The following is a 13137-nucleotide window of genomic DNA, read 5'->3' as shown; positions in this document are numbered from 1 at the left end:
TAGTATTTTAAATCATTTATTCCCTGCTAAAAATTGTATGCCGCAAACTTCATACACTTTTATCATTGTTTTTTACGCAAGAAAATCAATCTAAAACAGAAATTTATGTCCTGGATTTGCCTGCCAGTAAAATAACTGATGTCGGACTATGATCTTTGGAAATAGAAGACAATTTAAAGCGCAAAAAAATCTTTTTTTTATCTCTTCTCTTAAGACCGTAGGATTAGAATAGTAAAAGGCAAATGTATAAGTTTTTGGGTATTAAGATTATACGCTAAATTTTTAAATTATTCTTTTAACCCGCCGAGTCGTGGTTCTGTTGGTAAAATAAGACACTTTGTTTTATAATTTTTTGTTGACATCAGCTGAAGCAGATACTCATTAATGTACTATGTTGCTATATGACTACAAATTTGACCGCAATCTGTAGTTTACATACTTTAGTATGTTATACAAATATGCATGTCAGAGGTACACGTTTGCCTATATAGGATTATTTACATGCAAGAAATTTTAGCAAATATGTTTTTGTCATGTCTGTGCAGTAGACAAAAATAAATTTATAAGAACATGAATTTTATTTCTGTAGTTAGTTTCAAATTACTTTGTGTTGTGTTCTAAAGTAACCTAAAAGATAATTATATGATTGTTCTTAGGGACACTCGTAAACAGAGAAAACTCATTGAGCAAAATAACGATCCAGAATATAGTAATTATAATAACTGATCATATGAATGCTTATGGATAGGCTAAATGGCCAGCATATTAATACTACACAAACAATAAGAAGAGGCCCTCTACGCTGGCAACGTTCTCCGTGCAAGCCAACCTTAAAAGCTACGTTCCCCTTAAATCCCAAGGCCCTTGCCTGACCAGTCATGCCCACCTAACGATGGTGCTTTAACTCCTCTTTGGAAGGCATCCCGTGGTACTTACTGGTGACACACCCTTCAGAGGGTGCATTCACTAAGAAACCTCGGGTACCACCCACAAGGAGAGAGCCCAATTCTGAAGATCCCTCCTGGCCTGGCAGGGTACTTGCCTCCCACCAGGGAAGGCTTCCCTGAGAAATGCCTCTTTGCCGGGCGATTCCTGGTTCCCTCTGGGAAAGTCCTGTTTCAATTGACTTAATATGTATGATACATACTTCTAGATATTAGATCATAACTTTTATTTTTTTCCAGTTCTTGTTTACTGTACTAGAAGCTATTATTTGGTAAGGTGATTTTCTTTTCTTCCAAATGCAAAGTGCTTTGAATACGTTGTCGTTTTCTATTTTTTTTTTTTTTTTAACTCGAATAGTAACTTTTTTTTTTTTACTCCAAATAGTAACTAACTTCGAAAATAAACATCACTGTTCAGAATTTGAACAGCCAGTGCAACTCGGACATCCTGTATTAATTTTTTCTGACCTACTGAATATATTTTCAACTTTCTAAGTTTTATATTGGGTAGATTAACCGTACTTCACTTTATTAATGGCCCAAGTATCACGAATTTTTATATGGTACAAAGCCCGTTGCTGAATAACCACTGGTTCCATGCAACGTAAAAACACCATACAAACAAAAATATATGGTACAAAGATATTTTTTCAACAAATTAAATATTTGCAATATATTTAGTAACCCAAACACTATTACAATTTTACTGGTTTGAGCTATAAAAGGAACTAAAGTCCAGCAGCTCGCTTATTCACTGACTTCATCAGTAATCTGGACTCCGTTACTTTTTTTAGGCTCGCCCGAATGTCATTAGTTCATCTAGTTTTAGTTGCTTAAACTGCATCTAAATAGAAATAACTAGTTATACCCTATTCTGTAGCCGATTCGTTAGGGAAGGTCATGTTATGTACGATCTTGAGTGGCTCTTCAACTTCGCTCTATTAACGCTTGTTTTTTTTAGGAAAGAAGAAGAATGGGTTTTTTCTTTGATGAAAGACGACGCTAACTTAGCGTTGTTTACTCCAGCGTTTGTCATTTTTGGCGCTATGCACGCTTTGGCCGGCTGTGCATTTCGCTAGTTTTTTTTTTTTTTTTTTTTTCACTCAGATCATTGGGTCAACTGCAGCAGATATCGAATTATATGGTAAGAATTATTATGAATGCCTACTTTTAATGGATTTTGACCAGAAAAACGGACTTGATCAATCAAAATTTTATTTTACATTTTGCACTGACTGCATTCAGCTTCAAAGCCCTGGTCTGATATGACATGAAAAAACAAATTGGAAAGTAGAAAAAATGGTTCCACGGCAAGACAGAACCATGTGTCACTGAAGTGCTTTGTATTAAATATATTTTGATAATATTGATCCGTAGATTTGTCGAACAATGGTTCATTGTGCAGTTCCTAATACAACAGTGATAATTTACTGATTAATATAAACCAGCTGAATTTTTTCGCTAAATGCCTTTATCAGTGGTATCTACTTTGACACTACAGAAATCAGTGCTAAGATTTCGATTGACCGGTCGACTAACAAAAAAAAATTGATGCCTCTTGTAAAATGAAAACCAATGAAAGTCCAAATAATGAATTTTCAGTAAGTCGCAACAAAACAAAAAGGTTAATAGTAGCTAAAGTCAACGGAAACTTTGGTAATTCTAGGCAATAACTCCGCAAGGACTGCAAAGAACGGTCCCTCGAATGCGAAAGCCACTTGGGTTTGGGGCGTCGAATGTATTTCGCCGTGTTTATTACTAGCTCCTGGGGGTTAATTACAGTCGATCCCTCCAAAAATAACTGAAAATTCTTAATAATCATCCTAAATACTATAGGAAACTGTAATTTCGACAAATACCTGACGCGGAGTTATTACCTAGATCTACCCAAACTTGATCAGTTTTGCAAGTATTTACTTGCTTGAAGTACGCTGCATGTCTGATCCCAGTGTTCGGCTTTCCTTCATTAGATGTATTCGAAATCTAAAGACTTTTTCAGACCTGAACTGACTTGCTAATCAGGAATATTGGCCACTGATCACACAATCGGCAAGACAATATTATTAGCCGGGGTTGTTTGCGTGTTTTCAATACCTCCTTTGAAGTAGGCTACTCGTTTCGAGAAGATGAAATTCAAAATTTATATTACTGTACTTCGAACTCAGCAGCTGAAATAGCATTAACATTACAATCTAGCCATTTTAAAATTACGCTGGTCGGGAATAGCTTCTCCAAAGAAGACAGGCGGAGAAACCTGAGCCTCAATCTTTTTCTTATTGGCTAATGTAACTGTAAATCATCGTACACCATTTCTTTAATAGTTTCATACATTTAACCATACAATAACAAAGTAATTTATTATGTAAACATGATTGCTTAGCGCAAACTTAAGTTATTTGTTTGTTTAAAAAAAAAATTTTTGGCGTTAAAACTCGCTATAACCATGGCTATAGTAGACACTGGCTAATTCAAACGTTGGCAACACTGAGTGTTGTGATGTCAAAGTTGTCAAACTAAAGAAAGAAAACCAACTTTCGGCGATGCCAAAAGAATTAAGCCTTATTTTGAAGCGCCAGCTTGGATACCTAAGAAGCTTAGAGAACAAGAAATAGAAGATTTGCATTGTGGAAATGTGTAGTGTGCGAAGTAAGTGTTTTGTACCCTAGTAGGTTAGAAATATTAAGCCTTTTGTGTGATGTGCCCCCCGGTAAGTTCATTAGCCCGGCCTTTAGGTGTACCTACCTAGCCTAAATACCGGCAGACTTTTTGCCCAGCTAAACTGACTTACCCTGATATCCGTATTGGTAAACAGATTTCGGTAAATATAACCTATAGAATGTTCCGTTTACGTCCAAGCCCCTGGCCAGGCCAGGACATGGCGCCCTACCTAGCTATGCACTACCTACCTAGAATTGAGTTTAGGAAGGTAAGGTCTGGTTAGGTCAGGACCTGGCATTCTAGGGAAGGTTACCTAGGTTGATTACGCCCGTGGAACCAGTTCCTGTCGTTCTATACTCGCCCTGTTTACAGTAACAGCCGGAATGGTTAGCCTAGACTAATAGGTTGAATTGCAAGACTTGTAATGTGAAATACCGAATGGTCGGCCTCTATCATAGCACGACCACCTTCCTAATAAAGTACAGGGTAGTTTACAGATCCACGGACAGATCCTACACTTCCAAAACCGTTACCCCAAATAACAAAATGCATAGAATAAAATTGTCCAGAATTCCAAAATATATCCGTAAAGTCACTTATCCGACCAATTTTGGACCAATTTACACCAAAATACCATCCGCGATATTTCCCGTGAAACGTAAATTTTTTCTAAGTATCCACTTGATGTGAAGGCTGACACAGCGGTCGGAGCTCCTGTAGTTCCGCCACGGCCCTACTGTAACCCCTGTGGCTAGCGCGCACAGCACAACATTACCTCTTGCCAGAACATGCTGTGCTTGCCAAGAATCTTTAAATATGCGGATAAGGTGCGAAGCGCCGTTCCACCACGGCCTTACTGACAGCACACACAAATCGATCGTCCGCGGATATGTAGTCACTCCAAGTACTTTAATACATCCTGTAACCCAGGATAGACAGTAGTCAAGAGCCAGCGTCTGTCGAAGCAACACCTCAAGACTTCTACCTACTTTCCTCTCTAAGCAAGTTTTTCTCCCAAGTCACAAATTAAGGCCATAGTAATTTCCGAGTTTTGGGAAGTAGGTTGGTTGGTTGGTTGCACTATGGTAGAGGTCAGCCATTCAGTATTTTACCTTAGTAGGGTAAATGACTGAGTGGCGACATAACGGTCACCTTTGATCGAACACAGCCATCTTCCCAAAAGAGTACTTGCATTCACTGCCATGACCATCAGTCAAGAGTTTTGGCCCATCCTGGCAGCACACCAAGACCTCTATGCTCCTCTCAATCTAAGTGTTTTCTCCTAAAATATGAAATAATGGTATAGGCGCATTTTCGGGAAGTGGCTGCGTTCCGAGAGAGGTGGCTGCCATGTCGCCACTTGCTCAGTTACCCTATCAGACTAGCAAAACTCATGGTTCATGCATATACCCTACCAGTACTTTGGTTTAGTTGGTAGCATTGATAGATGAAATTTTCAAGCTTGAATGGAAATTGCAAGATGCTGACCCATCATTGACCTGGGCTATTTTGCAGACTTAGCCTACCCCAGACAGTTAGAAATGGTCATTACACTTGAATTCTATCTGAAGCAATACCAAACCATTCTCAATCTTACCATGCCATGCAAATTAAACTAATTGCTGCTTGACAGTGGCATTTGGTTTTATGTAAATGGGATACAGATAACACTTGGGTTTGATCCCCGATCCCCATAGATGGCAACACTCCTGGATCCCCTTAAACTATCCTAATCCCACATTGCTTATCTGATCTTATCTACTGATACACATAAGAAAAAATACTTTTTCTTCAGGCACCATTGAATGAGGACACAATGCAGTGGTTGCTCTGACCCTTAAGCTAGAACTTTGTTTTTGAGTGTTTTGATGACATGAAAAAGTGTCACTAACAAAAGTATAAAGGTCATTAGTGAGTATATTAAGCCTTCTTTCCCTCCTTTCTGGTGGATCCCCACTGTCTGTATATACTTTTTGGTAAAACTGAAGGCTACTGCCCTGCTGTCTGGTTCAGTAACTAGCAAAATGGCTTCCATGCATACCTAGTATGAAACCCTTGGGATGAATAAAAAGTATAAACAGAAGATAGCGAATATTATGAAAATACACAAAAGAACATAAACAAAAGGTAGTAAATCTTTCAGTCAGTGATTGGCAGGGCCAAGGCAATGATAGTCCTCAATGTTACCCCACTTTTGTAGAACATTTGCTCTTGTTGGAAAGCTTTTTGGTAGAGAAGGTTGGTTAGAAGAGCTGGTCTTATCACCTCCTTCTTGCGGGTAACCAACTCCCTACCCCTTCCTCAAGTAGTACGCTGTACTCTCAACCAAGGGTTGGGTAATTTTGGGAGATGGGATAACAGCACATCTACAGAAACAATGTTGACTGCTTGGAGCTTGATACCATTGAACTTCCAGTAGTAGCTGTTCTTGTGTTAGATGCCATAGTAGCATTGACCTTCAGAGGAGTAAACATGACCAAGGGCAAGACTATAAGGATTGGACATACGTACAAGATTCACTCATGGGTTAATAATGTTAGGAGAAAACCCTCCATTCTGAGAGGACTGTATTGGATCCTTGACCGTGAGACATTTGCTGGTCAAATCTCCTAGTCTTGGGGATCTAAGACATAGGTAGTACCTGTTTTGGGGGACATTATAGAGATGAACATTTTATCCTTGCTATGATTCTCGGGGAGGATTGTAATGTAGAGCAGTTATGTATCTTTGTTAGGGAGGTGGGCCTCCTCATCAAATATTAAATCATATACATATGCATTATGTATATATGCATGTATAGTAAATATGAATTGATATGATGACATATTACATGAATATATTTATAAGTACAGACACCACCCTACTTAAAATGAGTTACATTCTGGATGGCCATTTGTATATTGAATTGTACTGTATTCTTCATGCCTATTTAAGTACAGTAGTACCTCGAGATACGAAAGGCTCAAGTTACGAAAAATCCAAGTTACGAAAGCCAATACAAAAAATTTTATTGCTCTACATACGAAAAGTTTTCAAGAATACGAAAGGTTGTTGCTATAAAGTCCCGAGATTTGCCCGGACCACCGAGAACAATTTTAAAACTCCCGCTAGGAAAAATGATTGCTTGGCGCTCGTTCCATACTGAATGTAAACAATCGATTGGAAGGTTTGTTTTTTGTTGTTTGTGTATTATAGTTAATGATTAATTAATAATTATTTGAAATGAGTACATACTGATTATTTATACATTTTATTGGCATATTCTAAGCTTTTAGCTCTTAGGTTTAGATGTCAGAATCATAGACTAGGCTACAGTAGCAACCGCCTACATAGGCTAGGCTTATTGCTAAGGGACATATGCTAAAGTACTAATATAGGTATGCAGTAAAAATTGGGTTGAACATTATATGCAGTTGAATATTACTCGAGTATGTACAGTATTTTGCCTTTTTGGAGTCATATTTCTTCCGTCGTAACCCTAGAACATGTTTTAGGCCTGGAAATATAATTTACTGGGGTGTTTTTGGAGGGCTTGGAACGGATTAGCCATTTTACATGTAAAATGTGTTCCAAGATACGAAAAACTCTTGATACGAAGGCCGTCTCGGAACGGATTAATTTCGTATCTCGAGGTACCACTGTATAGTATAGTATATAAAATCAATACAATACTGTGTTTTTCATTCTAAAACACAGTACACTGTACATACAGTACTGTGTTGACAGAGTAGGCGTGCAAAACAAAATTTAAGGTTATGAGTGGGTGGAAAAGGGGAATGCTCTGAACACAGTATTAATTTTCAACCCTATTTGTGTGTAAGTTGGTGTCTGTATATTAGGTTTTTATATAAGTAACTTACCAAGTACGTACTTTGCCCAATTGGTGTGCTGCTGAACCTGTAAAGGAATCGACACCCTTTGCTGGATGATGATAATCCTTTCTCCGCTCGCCAGTGCAGAAGTGTCTAAGGACGTGCCTTCTTCCGAGTCCTATGAGATCATGAGGAACTTCTCTGCAGATGGTTATGTCACCAGAGAGTGCACGTGCCCGTGGCTTTGTACTTTCATCACATTTCAAAGAATATGTTAGACTGAAAGATAGATGTGGTCTCATTAGGACCACATTTATGTCTTTCTTTCTTCGGGTCTTTGCCCACAGGTCGTTGGAACTGTTTTTCTTTGGACCGTTGCTGGATGCTAAATATTAGGGACCTGGCCAAGTATTGGTATCCGTGGTCTCGACTAGTTTTTGTGGTACCAGTATCGATGAATTTCTGGCTGATACCAGCCAATACTTCTATCATTAATATAGGAATTTAAAACCCTTCTAGGCTTCCTAAAATGTACAGCCAGTCCCGGTTTACAATGGGGGTTCTGTTCTTGAGATATCGTCAAGCCGGAACATCATCGAAAATTGTAAAAAATCATAAGAAAACATAAGAAAACCTTCTTACTTTTAATGCTTTGGTTGGATTGAAAACTATGTAAACTGCATTTTGTTCATGAAACTTACCTGTCAGATATATATATAGCTGTATTTTTCCGAATCCGACAGAAATTTAAACACTTACGACACACGCAGTGGGAGTCAGGTGGTTAGTACCCATTCCCGCCGCTGGGAGGCGGGTATCAAGAATCATTCCCATTTTCTATCCTATCATACATACAATCAAACTTACCTGTCAGATATATACATAGCTAAGACTCCGTCGTCCCCGACAGAAATTCAAATTTCGCGCCACTCGCTACAGGTAGGTCAGGTGATCTACCGGCCTGCCCTGGGCGGCAGGACTAGGAACCATCCCCGTTTTCTATCATATTTTCTCTGTCGCCGGTGGTATCAACATTGTTTCTTTATTACCTCCTGACCTTAGATTCATATTTCATCCTTTGATCATCGTTTCTCGGCTTTTGGTGACGTATCTGGATCGTGGTTTTGGCATTCGCTACTGTGGACTGTTTTTTTTGGAATTACTCTTTTGGATTTTTCCTCAGTATGTCTGATTCAAATGTGAGTGTGATAATGTGTGTGAATGTAGGATGCAGGGTGAGGATACCGAAGCTTCGGTTGATCCTCACACTGTATGCCGTAAATGTAGGGGGTTTCAGTGTTCTGCTAATAATACTTGTAAAGAATGCGAGGGATTAAATGCAGAAGAGTGGAAGACTTTGACTTCTTATTTGAAGAAGTTAGAGAGGGATAGGGTTAGACGTCTGAAAGGTGTGAGTTCAAGGCCTATTGAGCCTTTCACGGATAATTCTAATCCTACTGATTTAGATTCTCCCTATGTATCTCATTCTCAGAGTGTACTTTCGGATTCGGCCTCGGAAATCGCCAATCTGAAAGCTACGATTAGAGACATGAAGTCCAAGATGGCGGACTTCCAAGGTAAGGCTAGTGAAAGTGAGCATTACAGTGAAGTGAGTTCTCCCAGTGTTGTGGAGGGGGCGTTTGATCGTCCCTGCGACGCTCCCAGGCCTAGACCTCTTCCAAGCTCCCATGCCCAGAGGAGAAGGAAAGTCGAAAGCCTTAAGGAGGTCGTGGGGAATCCCCAACGGTCAGACGTCCCTTCAGCTAGCTCTGCTTCGTGGCAGGCTGCTCAAGGGCGCTAGGAAGCGTCCTTCGTGAGTGTTTTCTCGTCCTCTCCCTCTCCCTCTCCTAAACGAGGGTGGAAGGAGTCGAACTTGTCGAGACCGCTGAAGCGTCATATGCAAGAACCTGAAATAGATTCGAGCCCAGAGCGTTTCTCAGATGACGCTCCCTCTTCTATTAAGAAGGCGAAGGTGGCGTCAGCGTCACCTGACGAGTACGCGGAAGTACCCTTTCCTACTTCTCCCCCGAGTGCTGACGAAAGGCCGTCAATGCAAGTGGACGTGGGATCAAGCGTCGAAGGAGAATAATTATGGCAGTTCAAGAGCAACTGTCCTCTCTAGTGGGAGTTTTAGCGCCTCGTAGGAAGGACGTGACGCTTCCAATCAAGAAGTCTCGTCCTCTCTCCCCTGCTAAACGAGAAGCGTCATGCAGACGGGAAGCTTCTAACATCTTACAGAAGCTTCGGGTTCGAGAGCGAGAACGGTTGCTTACGAAAGTTTCGTAACGCCAGAGAGACGTAAGACGTCTTTTAGACATGAAGCGTCATTGAAAACTGTTCATAGACGTGACGCTCCGACCAATATTGTGACGCCAAGTAGGACGCCTTTGGAGAGCGGAGCGTCTTCCAGGCGCGAGGCGTCATCAAGACGTCAGCAGCCAAGTAAGCGAGAGACGTCAGCCAGGACGCTTGGCGAACGGGAAGCGTCATTCAAGCGGGAAGCGTCTTCTATTTTTCAAGAGAAGCCTGAGCTTGTGGCGCCTTCCAAGGCTATTAAAGCGGGAAAGAGGAAAGATTATCATTCCTTAGCCCCTCTCCTATTAGGAGTTTGTCTCCTCCAGAAGAGGAACGTAACGGAAAGGGGAGCGGAGACTCATGTAGATCCCGAGTTGGAAGAAAATCTCGGATGATGAATATCAGGGAAGAGAAAGACTGTCGAACTATAAGGTTTTGACTGCCTGCTTCTTGAGGAGTATGGAGACGAGTTGACTCCTGCCGCTCCTCCTTCTCCGCTCTCTCTCTTTTCGAGTGCTAAGACGGAAGAAGCCTTCGTCTTTTCTCAAAATGAAGCCCACCATTTCGATGAAGAGGGCCCTACAATCCTTAGACTCGTGGATGAAGTCTAAGAAAGACTTAGTGAGAACAGTCTTCTGCATGCCTCCAGCAAGATTAGCTGGTAAAAGAGGCATTTGGTATCAGAACAAGCGGGAGAGAATATGGGTATTGCTCTCCCTTCTACGTCGGAAGCAGATTTTTCGACCTTAGTTGACGCTTCACGTCGACAAGGTCTCAATTCGGCACGAATTACGTGGGGTATTTCTGAACTGGACCATCTCCTCAAGGGACTCTTTCATGTATTGGAAGTTTTCAACTTCTTAGATTGGTCCCTTGGGGTGATGTCCAAGAAAGCCCATGATTCGGAAGGAATCGAACCTGAAGCCCTGTTATGCATATTGTCTTGTATAGACAAAGCGGTACAGGATGGCTCTTTTGAAATCTCCTCATTATTTGGAGCAGGTCTTCTAAAGAAGAGGACTGTATATGGGGCCTTCTTAACCAAGGCAGTCTTACACGCTCAGAGGGCAGCTCTACTGTATTCGCCTCTATCCCTGACTTTTTGTTCCCTTCTCAGTTTTAGTGAGGGACATTGCGCATTCTTTAACTGAGAAGGCGACTCAGGATCTTCTGACGCAGTCAGCAAGGAAGAAGAAACCTGTTTCTGCATCTGACAAGAAAGGACCTAGTACATCTGTTCAGCCCTTTCGAGGTGGTCCGACCTCCAGACCTCCCGCAAGAAGGAAGGCTCCGGAGAAGAGAGGTAGGTCTGCCTTTCGTCCTTTAAAAAGGGAAAATGAAGCTTCTCTCCTCCAAGCACCAGTAGGTGCCAGGCTCCTGGGATTGGTGGAGGCCTGGACACGGATAAACGCAGACGCTTCTGCAGTGGCTATCATAAGGAAGGGATATCGTATCCCTTTCCTGAACACTCCTCCCCTAACGTCAATACCAAGGGAACTATCAGCCAAGTACAAGGATCCTGTGCTGAGGGATACTCTTCGATCGATGGTGGAACAAATGTGGGACAAGAGAGCGATAGAACTAGTACTGGATCAAACTCCCCTGGGGTTTTACAATCGCCTTTTTCTGGTTGCGAAAGCCTCAGGAGGCTGGAGACCAGTACTGGACGTCAGCTCTCTGAACAAATTTGTTCAGAAGGAGAAGTTCTCCATGGAGACTTCTGCTTCAGTCCTAGCGTCATTACGACAAGGAGATTGGATGGTGTCTCTAGATCTCCAGGACGCCTACTTTCACGTCCCGATCCACCCTTCATCGAAGAAGTACTCCGTTTCATGACGGGGGGAAGGATCTTTCAGTTCAGAGCCTTGTGTTTCGCCTGTCCACAGCTCCTCAGGTCTTCACAAGCCTGATGAAGAATGTGGCGAGGTTTCTTCACCTCAAAGGCAGTAAATATCTCTCTGTATCTGGACGACTGGCTCATCAGGGCCAAGATCAGAGAGACAGTGCTTGAGGACCTAAAGTTAACTCTAGATTTGATCAAAGCGTTGGGATTGCTCGTGAACCTCGAGAAGTCTCAGCTGACCCCCAGACAAAGACCTAGTCTATCTGGGGATTCGGATGGATTCTCGGGGTTTTCGAGTATTTCCTTCGCAAGAGAGAATCGCAAAAGGTTTGCGGATAGTCTCTCTCTTCTTAGGGAAGGAACATACGTCGGCGATGGGAATGGTTGAGCCTTCTAGGGACCCTTTCCTCGCTCGAACAGTTCTTCCCACTAGGAAGACTGCATTTACGTCCGCTTCAATTCTTCCTCAAGAAGTCTTGGAGCTGGAAAACCGGACAGCTTTCGGACGTATTTCCCATTCCAGTGGAGATAAGATCGCACCTGGAATGGTGGTTGCCCCCTCTGGAAGAGACAAAGGGATCTCTCTAAAAACACAGAACCCAGACCTAGTGTTGTACTCCGACGCGTCGGCGAAAGGAAAGGTTGGGGAGCGACATTAGGCTCAGAAGAGGTGTCAGGCACCTGGGAACCAGCACAGGTGACTTGGCACATAAACTGCAAAGAGCTCTTCGCCGTGCATCTGGCTTTGAAGAGTCTAGAACCTCTGGTGTCAAACAAAGTAGTGCAAGTAAACGTGGACAAACACCACCGCACTTGCCTACATTCGGAAACAGGGAGGGACTCACTCCTCGTTCCTTTACGAACTGACGAGAGACCTATTGCTTTGGACGTCTCACAGGAACATCTTCCTTCTGACAAGGTTCGTACAGGGAGTAAAGAATGTGAGGGCGGACAGACTCAGCAGGAGGAACCAGGTCCTTCATACAGAGTGGACCCTACACGAGAAGTGTTGTCTAGATCTCTGGTCGCTGTGGGGGACACCTCATGTGGATCTCTTCGCAACATTCATTTCAAAGGCTACCAGTCTTTTGCTCGGTCGTGGAAGATCCAAGAGCACTTATGGTAGACGCCTTCCTGCTAAATTGGTCTGAGTAGACGTATATGCTTTTCCCCTATTCAAAATCCTGGGAATAGTAATGAAAAAGTTTGTGGCGTCAAAGGAGACGAGGATGACGTTAATAGCCCCCTTTTGGCCGGCCCAGGATTGGTTCACGGAGGTGGTAGAGTGGATCGTAGACTTTCCAAGATCCCTACCAAGAAGGACGGATCTTCTCAGACAACCACACTTCAAGAGGTACCATCAAAACCTCCCCGCTCTCGCTCTGACTGCCTTTCGACTATCGAAAGACTTGTCCAGAGCGAGAGGCTTTTCTCGCAAAGTGGCAAGCAATGCGATCGCGAGAGCACGCAGAACCTCCACTACGAAAGTATACCAATCGAAGTGGGAGGTTTTTAGAAGGTGGTGTAGATCCAAGAAGTTGTCCTCCTCCTCTTTACCTCTATAGCGGAAATTGCTGATTTCCTG

General features: G+C 42.3%; 1 protein-coding gene across 1 annotated transcript in view; it reads left to right on the top strand.

The window, feature by feature from the left end:
* The first annotated feature begins 3447 nt into the window (after positions 1–3447).
* Positions 3448–13137, top strand: part of LOC135211391 (zinc finger protein 436-like) — a 36148-nt gene continuing 26458 nt past the window's right edge. The window contains exon 1 of the mRNA XM_064244704.1: positions 3448–3590. The gene's annotated coding sequence lies outside the window, so the exon portion shown is untranslated. The remainder of the gene's footprint in view (positions 3591–13137) is intronic.

The sequence above is a fragment of the Macrobrachium nipponense genome, chromosome 4 (genome assembly GCF_015104395.2).
Source record: "Macrobrachium nipponense isolate FS-2020 chromosome 4, ASM1510439v2, whole genome shotgun sequence".
Classification (NCBI taxonomy): Eukaryota; Metazoa; Arthropoda; class Malacostraca; order Decapoda; family Palaemonidae; genus Macrobrachium; species Macrobrachium nipponense.
Note: the sequence above shows the minus strand (reverse complement) of the source record. Positions and strands in the feature narration are given on the sequence as shown.